Below are 9,938 nucleotides of genomic sequence, written 5' to 3' on the forward strand. Positions count from 1 at the left end.
TGGTTGCTGCAGCATATTTAAGTCACGCTGCAGCTAACCCCTCCCCTTCTCTCTCTCTCTCTCTCTCTCTCTCTCCCTCTCTCTCCCTCTCATTGCTCACACACACAGAGCGACCTCAAGCTAGCTGACTCCATATTTAATACGCAGGTTGCTCTGTCAGAGATTTATGTGATGAAACTGAAAATCATTTAGATTAATAAAGAAAATAGATTGGAGAGCTTGTTGAGATGGCTGTGTTGAGATGGCTGGGGTTCTGAAAAGGGAAGGAAATTAAAATGAATGATGATGCTGCAGTTATAATTATCAGTTTACCATTGTATTATTAGCTGAATCTACACTTCCTGAAAGTCTGCTGTGACATCACCTCTGACCTTACTCAGCTTCCACCATGTTCTTTAACCCAGTCCATTCGAAGAGGGTCTGGTCCAGTTCTTTCACATCCGTACAAGGGGGCTGAGCAAGTTTATTCTTTGGGGAGTAGAGAAGAGAAACTGACCATAGACAATAGCTTCGATTCAGACGGCCATTTTCTATCGGTGGCACAACAAAATGCTGACTCACCCCTGCACCCCCTCTTTGCACCCTCCAACCCCCTCTCTTAAAGGCCCAGTGTAGTCAAAGATGTGATTTCCTGTGTTTTATATTTTCACACCATGATGTTGGAATAATACTGTTAAATTGTGAAAATTATGATAATGTACTTTTATTGCAAGAGCTGTTTGAAAAGACCACCTGAAATTTCTACCTGTTTTGATGGGATGAAGTGGTGGTATTCCATGGTGACATCACCATGCAGTAAATGAGTTAATAGACCAACAACAAAGAGAGCTCTAAGCCTCTCTGCTAATAACTGGGGCAGCAGGTAGCCTAGCGGTTAAGATAATTTGGCCACATAAACTGAAAAGTCACTGGTTCAAATCCCTGAGATGGCAAGGTGGTAAAATCAGCTGTTCTGCCCTTAATTAAGCAAGGCAGGTAATCCCCAAGAACAACTGCCACATGGATGTTGATTAAGGCAGCCCCACACACCTCCCTGATTCAATTTGGTTAAATGCAGAAGAAACATTTTGGTTGAATGCATTCAGTTGTGCAACAGACTAGGTATCCCATTTCCCAGCTAATTTATAGTTTTCCCCTCACCACTCAGACCACTCCAAGACAGTCTTAGTCAAATTCCTGCTTAAGAAATTGTCTTATATTAAGAAGCTATTTTTGTTTCTACCATTTTAATTGGAAACAATCGCATGAATGATTTGATATTGAGACCATTAAATCTATCCACAGTATATGTCTGTGCAGAGGCACTCCCTCCAGTGGCCATAATACACACTGCATCATGACGCAGTACCTTGGAATCCATTCCTGTCACAAAATGGACGCTATGGACTTGCACAGCCAAATTAGAAGATGCAACATATTCACTTGTCCTCTGTCTCAAATACCCTCTTGCGTCTCCTACACCTTTTTCTCTCTCCCCTCTCCCTCTATTTCTCTCTCTCTCTCTATATATATATATATATATATATGTGTGTGTGTATATGTATATATATATATATATATATATATATATATATGTATATGTATATGTGTGTGTGTGTGTGTGTGTATATATGTATATATATATATTGCATTTGGAAAGAATTCAGACTAATTGACTTTTTCCACATTTGGTTACGTTACAGCCTTATTCTAAAATGGGTTAAAACATTTTTTTATCCTCATCATCTACACACAATACCCCATAACGTCAAAGAAAAACAGGTTTTTATACATTTTTGCAAAAAAAAAAATGAAATATCACATTTACATAAGTATTCAGACTCTTTACTCAGTACTTTGTTGAAGCATCTTTGGCAGTGATTACAGCCTAGAGTTTCCTTGGGTCTGACGCTACATGCTGGCACACCTGTATTTGGGGAGTTTCTCCCATTCTTCTCTGCAGATCCTCTCAAGCTCTGTCATGTTGGATAGGGAGCGTTGCTGCACAGCTATTTTCAGGTCTCTCCAGAGATGTTCGCTCAAGTCCGGGCTCTGGCTGGGCCACTCAAGGACATTCAGAGACTTGTTCCAAAGCCACTCATGCATTGCCTTGGCAGTGTGCTTAGGTTCGTTTGCCTGTTGGAAGGTGAACATTTGCCTGACTGGTGGAGTGCTGCAGAGATGTTTGTCCTTCTGGAAGGTTCTCCCATCGCCACAGAGGAAATCTGGAGCTCTGTCAGAGTGACCATCGGGTTCTTGGTCACCTCCCTGACCAATTTCTCAGTTTGGCCGGGCGGCCAGAGTCTTGGTGGTTCTAAACCTCTTTCATTTAAGAATGATGGAGGCCACTGTGTTCTTGGGGACCTTCAATGCTGCAGTAATGTTTTGGTACCCTTCGACACAATCCTATCTTGGCGCTAAACAGACAATTCCTTTGACCTCAAGACGTGGTTATTGCTCTGACGTGCTCTGTCAACTGTGGGAACTTATATAGAGTGGTGTGTATGTCTTTCCAAATCACGGCCAATCAAGTGAATTTACCACAGGTGGACTCCATTCAAGTTGTAGAATCATCTCAAGGATGATCAATGGAAACAGGATGCACCTGAGCTCAATTTCGAGTCTCATAGCAGAGGGTCTGAATACTTATGTAAATAAGGTATTTCAGTTTTTTAAAAACATTTTCTAAAATTTCTATAAACCTGTTTTGACTTTGTCATTATGGGGTATGGTGTGTAGATTGATGAGGAAATTGTTTTATTTAATCCATTTTAGAATATGGCTGTAAATGTAAAAAAATATGGAAAAAGTCAAGGTCTGAATACTTTCCGAAAGCCCTGTATATATATATATATATATATATATATATATACACACACACAGTACGAGAAAGCCCTGTATATATATATATATATATATATATATATATATATATATATACACACAGTACCAGTCAAAAGTTTGGACACACTCCTTCAAGGGTTTTTCTTTATTTTTTAAAATTTTCTACATTATATAATAATAGTGAAGACATCAAAACTATGGAATAACACACATGGAATCATGTAGTAACCCAAAAAGTGTTAAACAATATATTCTATATTCTTCAAAGTTGCAACCCTTTGCCTTGATGACAGCTTTGCGCACTCTTGGCATTCTCTCAACCAGGTTCATGAGGAATGCTTTTCCAACAGTCTTGAAGACGCCTGTTAAGGACTTGTTGGCTGCTTTTCCTTCACTCTGCGGTCCAACTCATCCCAAACCATCTCAATTGGGTTGAGGTCGGGTGATTGTGGAGGCCAGGTCATCTGATGCAGCACTCCATCACTCTCCTTGGTCAAATAACCCTTACATAGCCTGGAGGTGTGTTTTGGGTCATTGTCCTGTTGAAAAACAAATGATAGTCCCACTAAACGCAAACCAGATGGGATGGCTGTAACCAGCTGTGGTAACCATGCTGGTTAAGTGTGTCTTGAATTCTAAATAAATCACAGACAGAGTCACCAGCAAAGCACCCATGCACCATCATACCTCCTCCACCATGCTTCACGGTGGGAAGCACACATGCAGAGTTCATCTGTTCACCTACTCTGTGTCTCACAAAGACAGCGGTTGGAACAGTCTAATGTCCATTGCTCGTGTTTCTTGGCCTAAACAAGTCTCTTCTTCTTATTAATGTCTTTTAGTCGTGTTTTCTTTACAGCAATTCGAACATGAAGGCCTGATTCACAGTCTCCTCTGAAGAGTTGATGTTGAGATGTGTCTGTTACTTGAACTCTGTGAAGCATTTATTTGGGCTGCAATCTGAGGTGCAGTTAACTCTAATGAACTTATCCTCTGCAGCAGAGGTAACTCTGGGTCATCCTTTCCTGTGGCGGTCCTCATGAGAGGCAATTTCATCATAGCTCTTGATGTTTTTTTTGCGACTGCACTTGAAGAAACTTTCAAAGTTCTTGAAATTATCCGGATCGACTGACCTTCATGTCTTAAAGTAATGATAGACTGTCGTTTCTCTTTGGTTATTTGAACTGTTCTTGCCTTAAGGCAATCTTCTGTATACCCCCCTACCTTGTCACAACACAACTGATTGGCTCAAATGCATTAATAAATTCCACAAATTAACTTTTAACAAGGCACATGTTAATTGAAATGCACTCCAGGTGACTACATCATGAAGCTGGTTGAGAGAATGCCAAGAGTGTTTAAAGCTGTCATCAAGGCAAAGGGTGGCTACTTTGAAGAATCTCAAATAAAAAACAGATTTTGATATGTTTAACACTTTTTTGGTTACTACATGATTCCACATGTGTTATTATCTAGTTGTAATATCTTCACTATTATTCTACAATGTAGATAAATAGTCAAAATAAAATCCCTTGAATGAGTAGGTGTGTCCACACTTTTGACTGGTACTGTATATATTTTTGTTTATATTTTTTGTTCATTGTATGACACAGGGCGTATTTGGAAATGAGATCTAGGTCTCAATATGTCTCCCCTGTTAAAATAAAGGTTAAATAAATACGTATATATATATTTTTTTAATAGTTGATCACCGGGTGTCTGAGGCCATATCTGTAAAAGCCTACCAGAGACACATGACCAACACTCACACAGCTAATTTGGTTTAAAGAAAATATTTATTCACGTTGATAATAGTACATTTCAAATTTATGGGTGTTTGTACATTCTTATGTATTTGTCTGTGCATTTGTGTTAATCTAGCATGCGTAAATAAGTCAAATCAAATCAAATCAAATTTTATTTGTCACATACACATGGTTAGCAGATGTTAATGCGAGTGTAGCGAAATGCTTGTGCTTCTAGTTCCGACAATGCAGTGATAACCAACAAGTAATCTAACTAACAATTCCAAAACTACTGTCTTATACACAGTGTAAGGGGATAAGGAATATGTACATAAGGATATATGAATGAGTGATGGTACAGAGCAGCATACAGTAGATGGTATCGAGTACAGTATATACATATGAGATGAGTATGTAGACAAAGTAAACAAAGTGGCATAGTTAAAGTGGCTAGTGACATAAGAATGCAGTCGATGATCTAGAGTACAGTATATACATATGCATATGAGATGAATAATGTAGGGTAAGTAACATTATATAAGGTAGCATTGTTTAAAGTGGCTAGTGATATATTTACATCATTTCCCATCAATTCCCATTATTAAAGTGGCTGGAGTTGGGTCAATGACAGTGTGTTGGCAGCAGCCACTCAATGTTAGTGGTGGCTGTTTAACAGTCTGATGGCCTTGAGATAGAAGCTGTTTTTCAGTCTCTCGGTCCCAGCTTTGATGCACCTGTACTGACCTCGCCTTCTGGATGATAGCGGGGTGAACAGGCAGTGGTTCGGGTGGTTGATGTCCTTGATGATCTTTATGGCCTGTGTGTGCATGTGTGCGTGGTCGCAAGCATGTGTTTACTACTTCCGGGTTGGAGCGAGCCGGTCGCATCCGCGCTTCGGTCTGCAGGTTGTATAACTTTTTCATTACATTTCATTATAGTACAACGGTCTGATTTGTCTAATCTTAGCAATTTCTTCTTAGCTAGCTACATAGCTGTCGTTGTATCAAAGATAATTGCGTAATTATCGTATTTCGTCGTCCTCCTATCTGCCTAGCAGCTAGCCAGCTAGCATACGTTCACCGGCTACCGTAGCACTGTAGTAACTATCACACTCAACTGAACGACTTGATTAGTGTAGTATTAGCTAGCTACATAGTTGTCTTTGCTGTCTTCGTATCCAAGATAATTGTGTAGTTTAGAGTGTGTAGTCTTAGAGTGATTATCTTAATTTACCGAGGTTAGCTAGCCAGCTATTTTGTCGTCCTTAACGTAGAAGACACTCCTAGCTAGCCAACAGCCAGCCAACGCCTACTGAATAGAACTTTCGCATTCCGTCGATTCCGCTTCGCTCCACAGGTAGTATCACATTTTCATTTCATTTCATTACAGTCCCAACGGTGTGATTTGTTTGATCGTAGCTAGCTACATAGCTAGCTACATAGCCGTCTTTGTTTCAAAGATAATTGTGTAGTCTAGAGCGATTTTCTAGGTTAGCTAGCCAGCTATTGTCGTTCTCCTAACGCAACGTAACGTAACCAACACTGCTAGCTAGCCAGCTAGCCCCGAAAAGCAGCATTGTAGAAACTTCACACTCAACGGAACGACTTGATTAGGGTAGTGTCAACAACGCAGCTAGCCTACCTCAGCAGTACTGTATCATTTTAATCATTTTAGTCAATTAGATTCTTGCTACGTAAGCTTAACTTTCTGAACATTCGAGACGTGTAGTCCACTTGTCATTCCAATCTCCTCTGCATTAGCATAGCCTCTTCTCTAGCCTGTCAACTATGTGTCTGTCTATCCCTGTTCTCTCCTCTCTGCACAGACCATACAAACGCTCCACACCGCATGGCCGCGGCCACCCTAATCTGGTGGTCCCAGCGCGCACGACCCACGTGGAGTTCCAGGTCTCCGGTAGCCTCTGGAACTGCCGATCTGCGGCCAACAAGGCAGAGTTCATCTCAGCCTATGCCGCCCTCCAGTCCCTCGACTTCTTGGCACTGACGGAAACATGGATCACCACAGACAACACCGCTACTCCTACTGCTCTCTCTTCGTCCGCCCACGTGCTCTTGCACACCCCGAGAGCTTCTGGTCAGCGGGGTGGTGGCACTGGGATCCTCATCTCTCCCAAGTGGTCATTCTCTCTTTCTCCCCTTACCCATCTGTCTATCGCCTCCTTTGAATTCCATGCTGTCACAGTTACCAGCCCTTTCAAGCTTAACATCCTCATCATTTATCGCCCTCCAGGTTCCCTCGGAGAGTTCATCAATGAGCTTGATGCCTTGATAAGCTCCTTTCCTGAGGACGGCTCACCTCTCACAGTTCTGGGCGACTTTAACCTCCCCACGTCTACCTTTGACTCATTCCTCTCTGCCTCCTTCTTTCCACTCCTCTCCTCTTTGACCTCACCCTCTCACCTTCCCCCTACTCACAAGGCAGGCAATACGCCGACCTCATCTTTACTAGATGCTGTTCTTCCACTAACCTCATTGCAACTCCCCTCCAAGTCTCCGACCACTACCTTGTATCCTTTTCCTCTCGCTCTCATCCAACACTTCCCACACTGCCCCTACTCGGATGGTATCGCGCCGTCCCAACCTTCGCTCTCTCTCCCCGCTACTCTCTCCTCTTCCATCCTATCATCTCTTCCCTCTGCTCAAACCTTCTCCAACCTATCTCCTGATTCTGCCTCCTCAACCCTCCTCTCCTCCCTTTCTGCATCCTTTGACTCTCTATGTCCCCTATCCTCCAGGCCGGCTCGGTCCTCCCCTCCCGCTCCGTGGCTCGACGACTCATTGCGAGCTCACAAAACAGGGCTCCGGGCAGCCGAGCGGAAATGGAGGAAAACTCGCCTCCCTGCGGACCTGGCATCCTTTCACTCCCTCCTCTCTACATTTTCCTCCTCTGTGTGTGAGGGATCGCTCTGCTCTGTGGTCTCCTGTGTGTGTGGGATCGCTCTGCTCTGCTCTGGGTCTCCTGTGTGTGTGGGATCGTTCTGCTCTGCTCTGTGGTCTCCTGTGTGTGTGGGATCACTCTGCTCTGCTCTGTGGTCTCCTGTGTGTGAGGGATCGCTCTGCTCTGCTCTGTGTCTCCTGTGTGTGTGAGGGATCGCTCTGCTCTGCTCTGTGGTCTCCTGTGTGTGTGGGATCACTCTGCTCTGCTCTGTGGTCTCCTGTGCGTGTGGGATCGCTCTGCTCTGCTCTGGGTCTCCTGTGTGTGTGGGATCGTTCTGCTCTGCTCTGTGGTCTCCTGTGTGTGTGGGATCACTCTGCTCTGCTCTGTGGTCTCCTGTGTGTGTGGGATCGCTCTGCTCTGCTCTGTCTCCTGTGTGTGTGAGGGATCGCTCTGCTCTGCTCTGCGGTCTCCTGTGTGTGTGGGAAATGGAGGAAAACTCGCCTCCCTGCGGACCTGACATCCTTTCACTCCCTCCTCTCTACATTTTCCTCTTCTCTCTCTGCTGCTAAAGCCACTTTCTACCACTCTAAATTCCAAGCATCTGCCTCTAACTCTAGGAAGCTCTTTGCAACCTTCTCCTCCCTCCTGAATCCTCCTCCCCCTCCCCCTCCTCCCTCTCTGCAGATGACTTCGTCAACCATTTTGAAAAGAAGGTTGACGACATCCGATCCTCGTTTGCTAAGTCAAACGACACCGCTGGTTCTGCTCACACTGCCCTACCCTGTGCTCTGACCTCTTTCTCCCCTCTCTCTCCAGATGACATCTCGCGTCTTGTGACGGCCGGCCGCCCAACAACCTGCCCGCTTGACCCTATCCCCTCCTCTCTTCTCCAGACCATCTCCGGTGACCTTCTCCCTTACCTCGCTCATCAACTCATCCCTGACCGCTGGCTACGTCCCTCCCGTCTTCAAGAGAGCGAGAGTTGCACCCCTTCTGAAAAAACCTACACTCGATCCCTCCGATGTCAACAACTACAGACCAGTATCCCTTCTTTCTTTTCTCTCCAAAACTCTTGAACGTGCCGTCCTTGGCCAGCTCTCCCGCTATCTCTCTCAGAATGACCTTCTTGATCCAAATCAGTCAGGTTTCAAGACTAGTCATTCAACTGAGACTGCTCTTCTCTGTATCACGGAGGCCCTCCGCACTGCTAAAGCTAACTCTCTCTCCTCTGCTCTCATCCTTCTAGACCTATCGGCTGCCTTCGATACTGTGAACCATCAGATCCTCCTCTCCACCCTCTCCGAGTTGGGCATCTCCGGCGCGGCCCACGCTTGGATTGCGTCCTACCTGACAGGTCGCTCCTACCAGGTGGCGTGGCGAGAATCAGTCTCCTCACCACGTGCTCTCACCACTGACGTCCCCCAGGGCTCTGTTCTAGGCCCTCTCCTATTCTCGCTATACACCAAGTCACTTGGCTCTGTCATAACCTCACATGGTCTCTCCTATCATTGCTATGCAGACGACACACAATTAATCTTCTCCTTTCCCCCTTCTGACGACCAGGTGGCGAATCGCATCTCTGCATGTCTGGCAGACATATCAGTGTGGATGACGGATCATCACCTCAAGCTGAACCTCGGCAAGACGGAGCTGCTCTTCCTCCCGGGAAGGACTGCCCGTTCCATGATCTCGCCATCACGGTTGACAACTCCATTGTGTCCTCCTCCCAGAGCGCTAAGAACCTTGGCGTGATCCTGGACAACACCCTGTCGTTCTCAAATAACATCAAGGCGGTGGCCCGTTCCTGTAGGTTCATGCTCTACAACATCCGCAGAGTACGACCCTGCCTCACACAGGAAGCGGCGCAGGTCCTAATCCAGGCACTTGTCATCTCCCGTCTGGATTACTGCAACTCGCTGTTGGCTGGGCTCCCTGCCTGTGCCATTAAACCCCTACAACTCATCCAGAACGCCGCAGCCCGTCTGGTGTTCAACCTTCCCAAGTTCTCTCACGTCACCCCGCTCCTCCGCTCTCTCCACTGGCTTCCAGTTGAAGCTCGCATCCGCTACAAGACCATGGTGCTTGCCTACGGAGCTGTGAGGGGAACGGCACCTCAGTACCTCCAGGCTCTGATCAGGCCCTACACCCAAACAAGGGCACTGCGTTCATCCACCTCTGGCCTGCTCGCCTCCCTACCACTGAGGAAGTACAGTTCCCGCTCAGCCCAGTCAAAACTGTTCGCTGCTCTGGCCCCCCAATGGTGGAACAAACTCCCTCACGACGCCAGGACAGCGGAGTCAATCACCACCTTCCGGAGACACCTGAAACCCCACCTCTTTAAGGAATACCTAGGATAGGATAAAGTAATCCTTCTCACCCCCCTCCCCCTTAAAAGACCTAGATGCACTATTGTAAAGTGGCTGTTCCACTGGATGTCATAAGGTGAAAGCACCAATTTGTAAGTCGCTCTGG

The sequence above is a fragment of the Oncorhynchus nerka genome, linkage group LG23 (assembly GCF_034236695.1).
Source record: "Oncorhynchus nerka isolate Pitt River linkage group LG23, Oner_Uvic_2.0, whole genome shotgun sequence".
Taxonomy (NCBI): Eukaryota; Metazoa; Chordata; class Actinopteri; order Salmoniformes; family Salmonidae; genus Oncorhynchus; species Oncorhynchus nerka.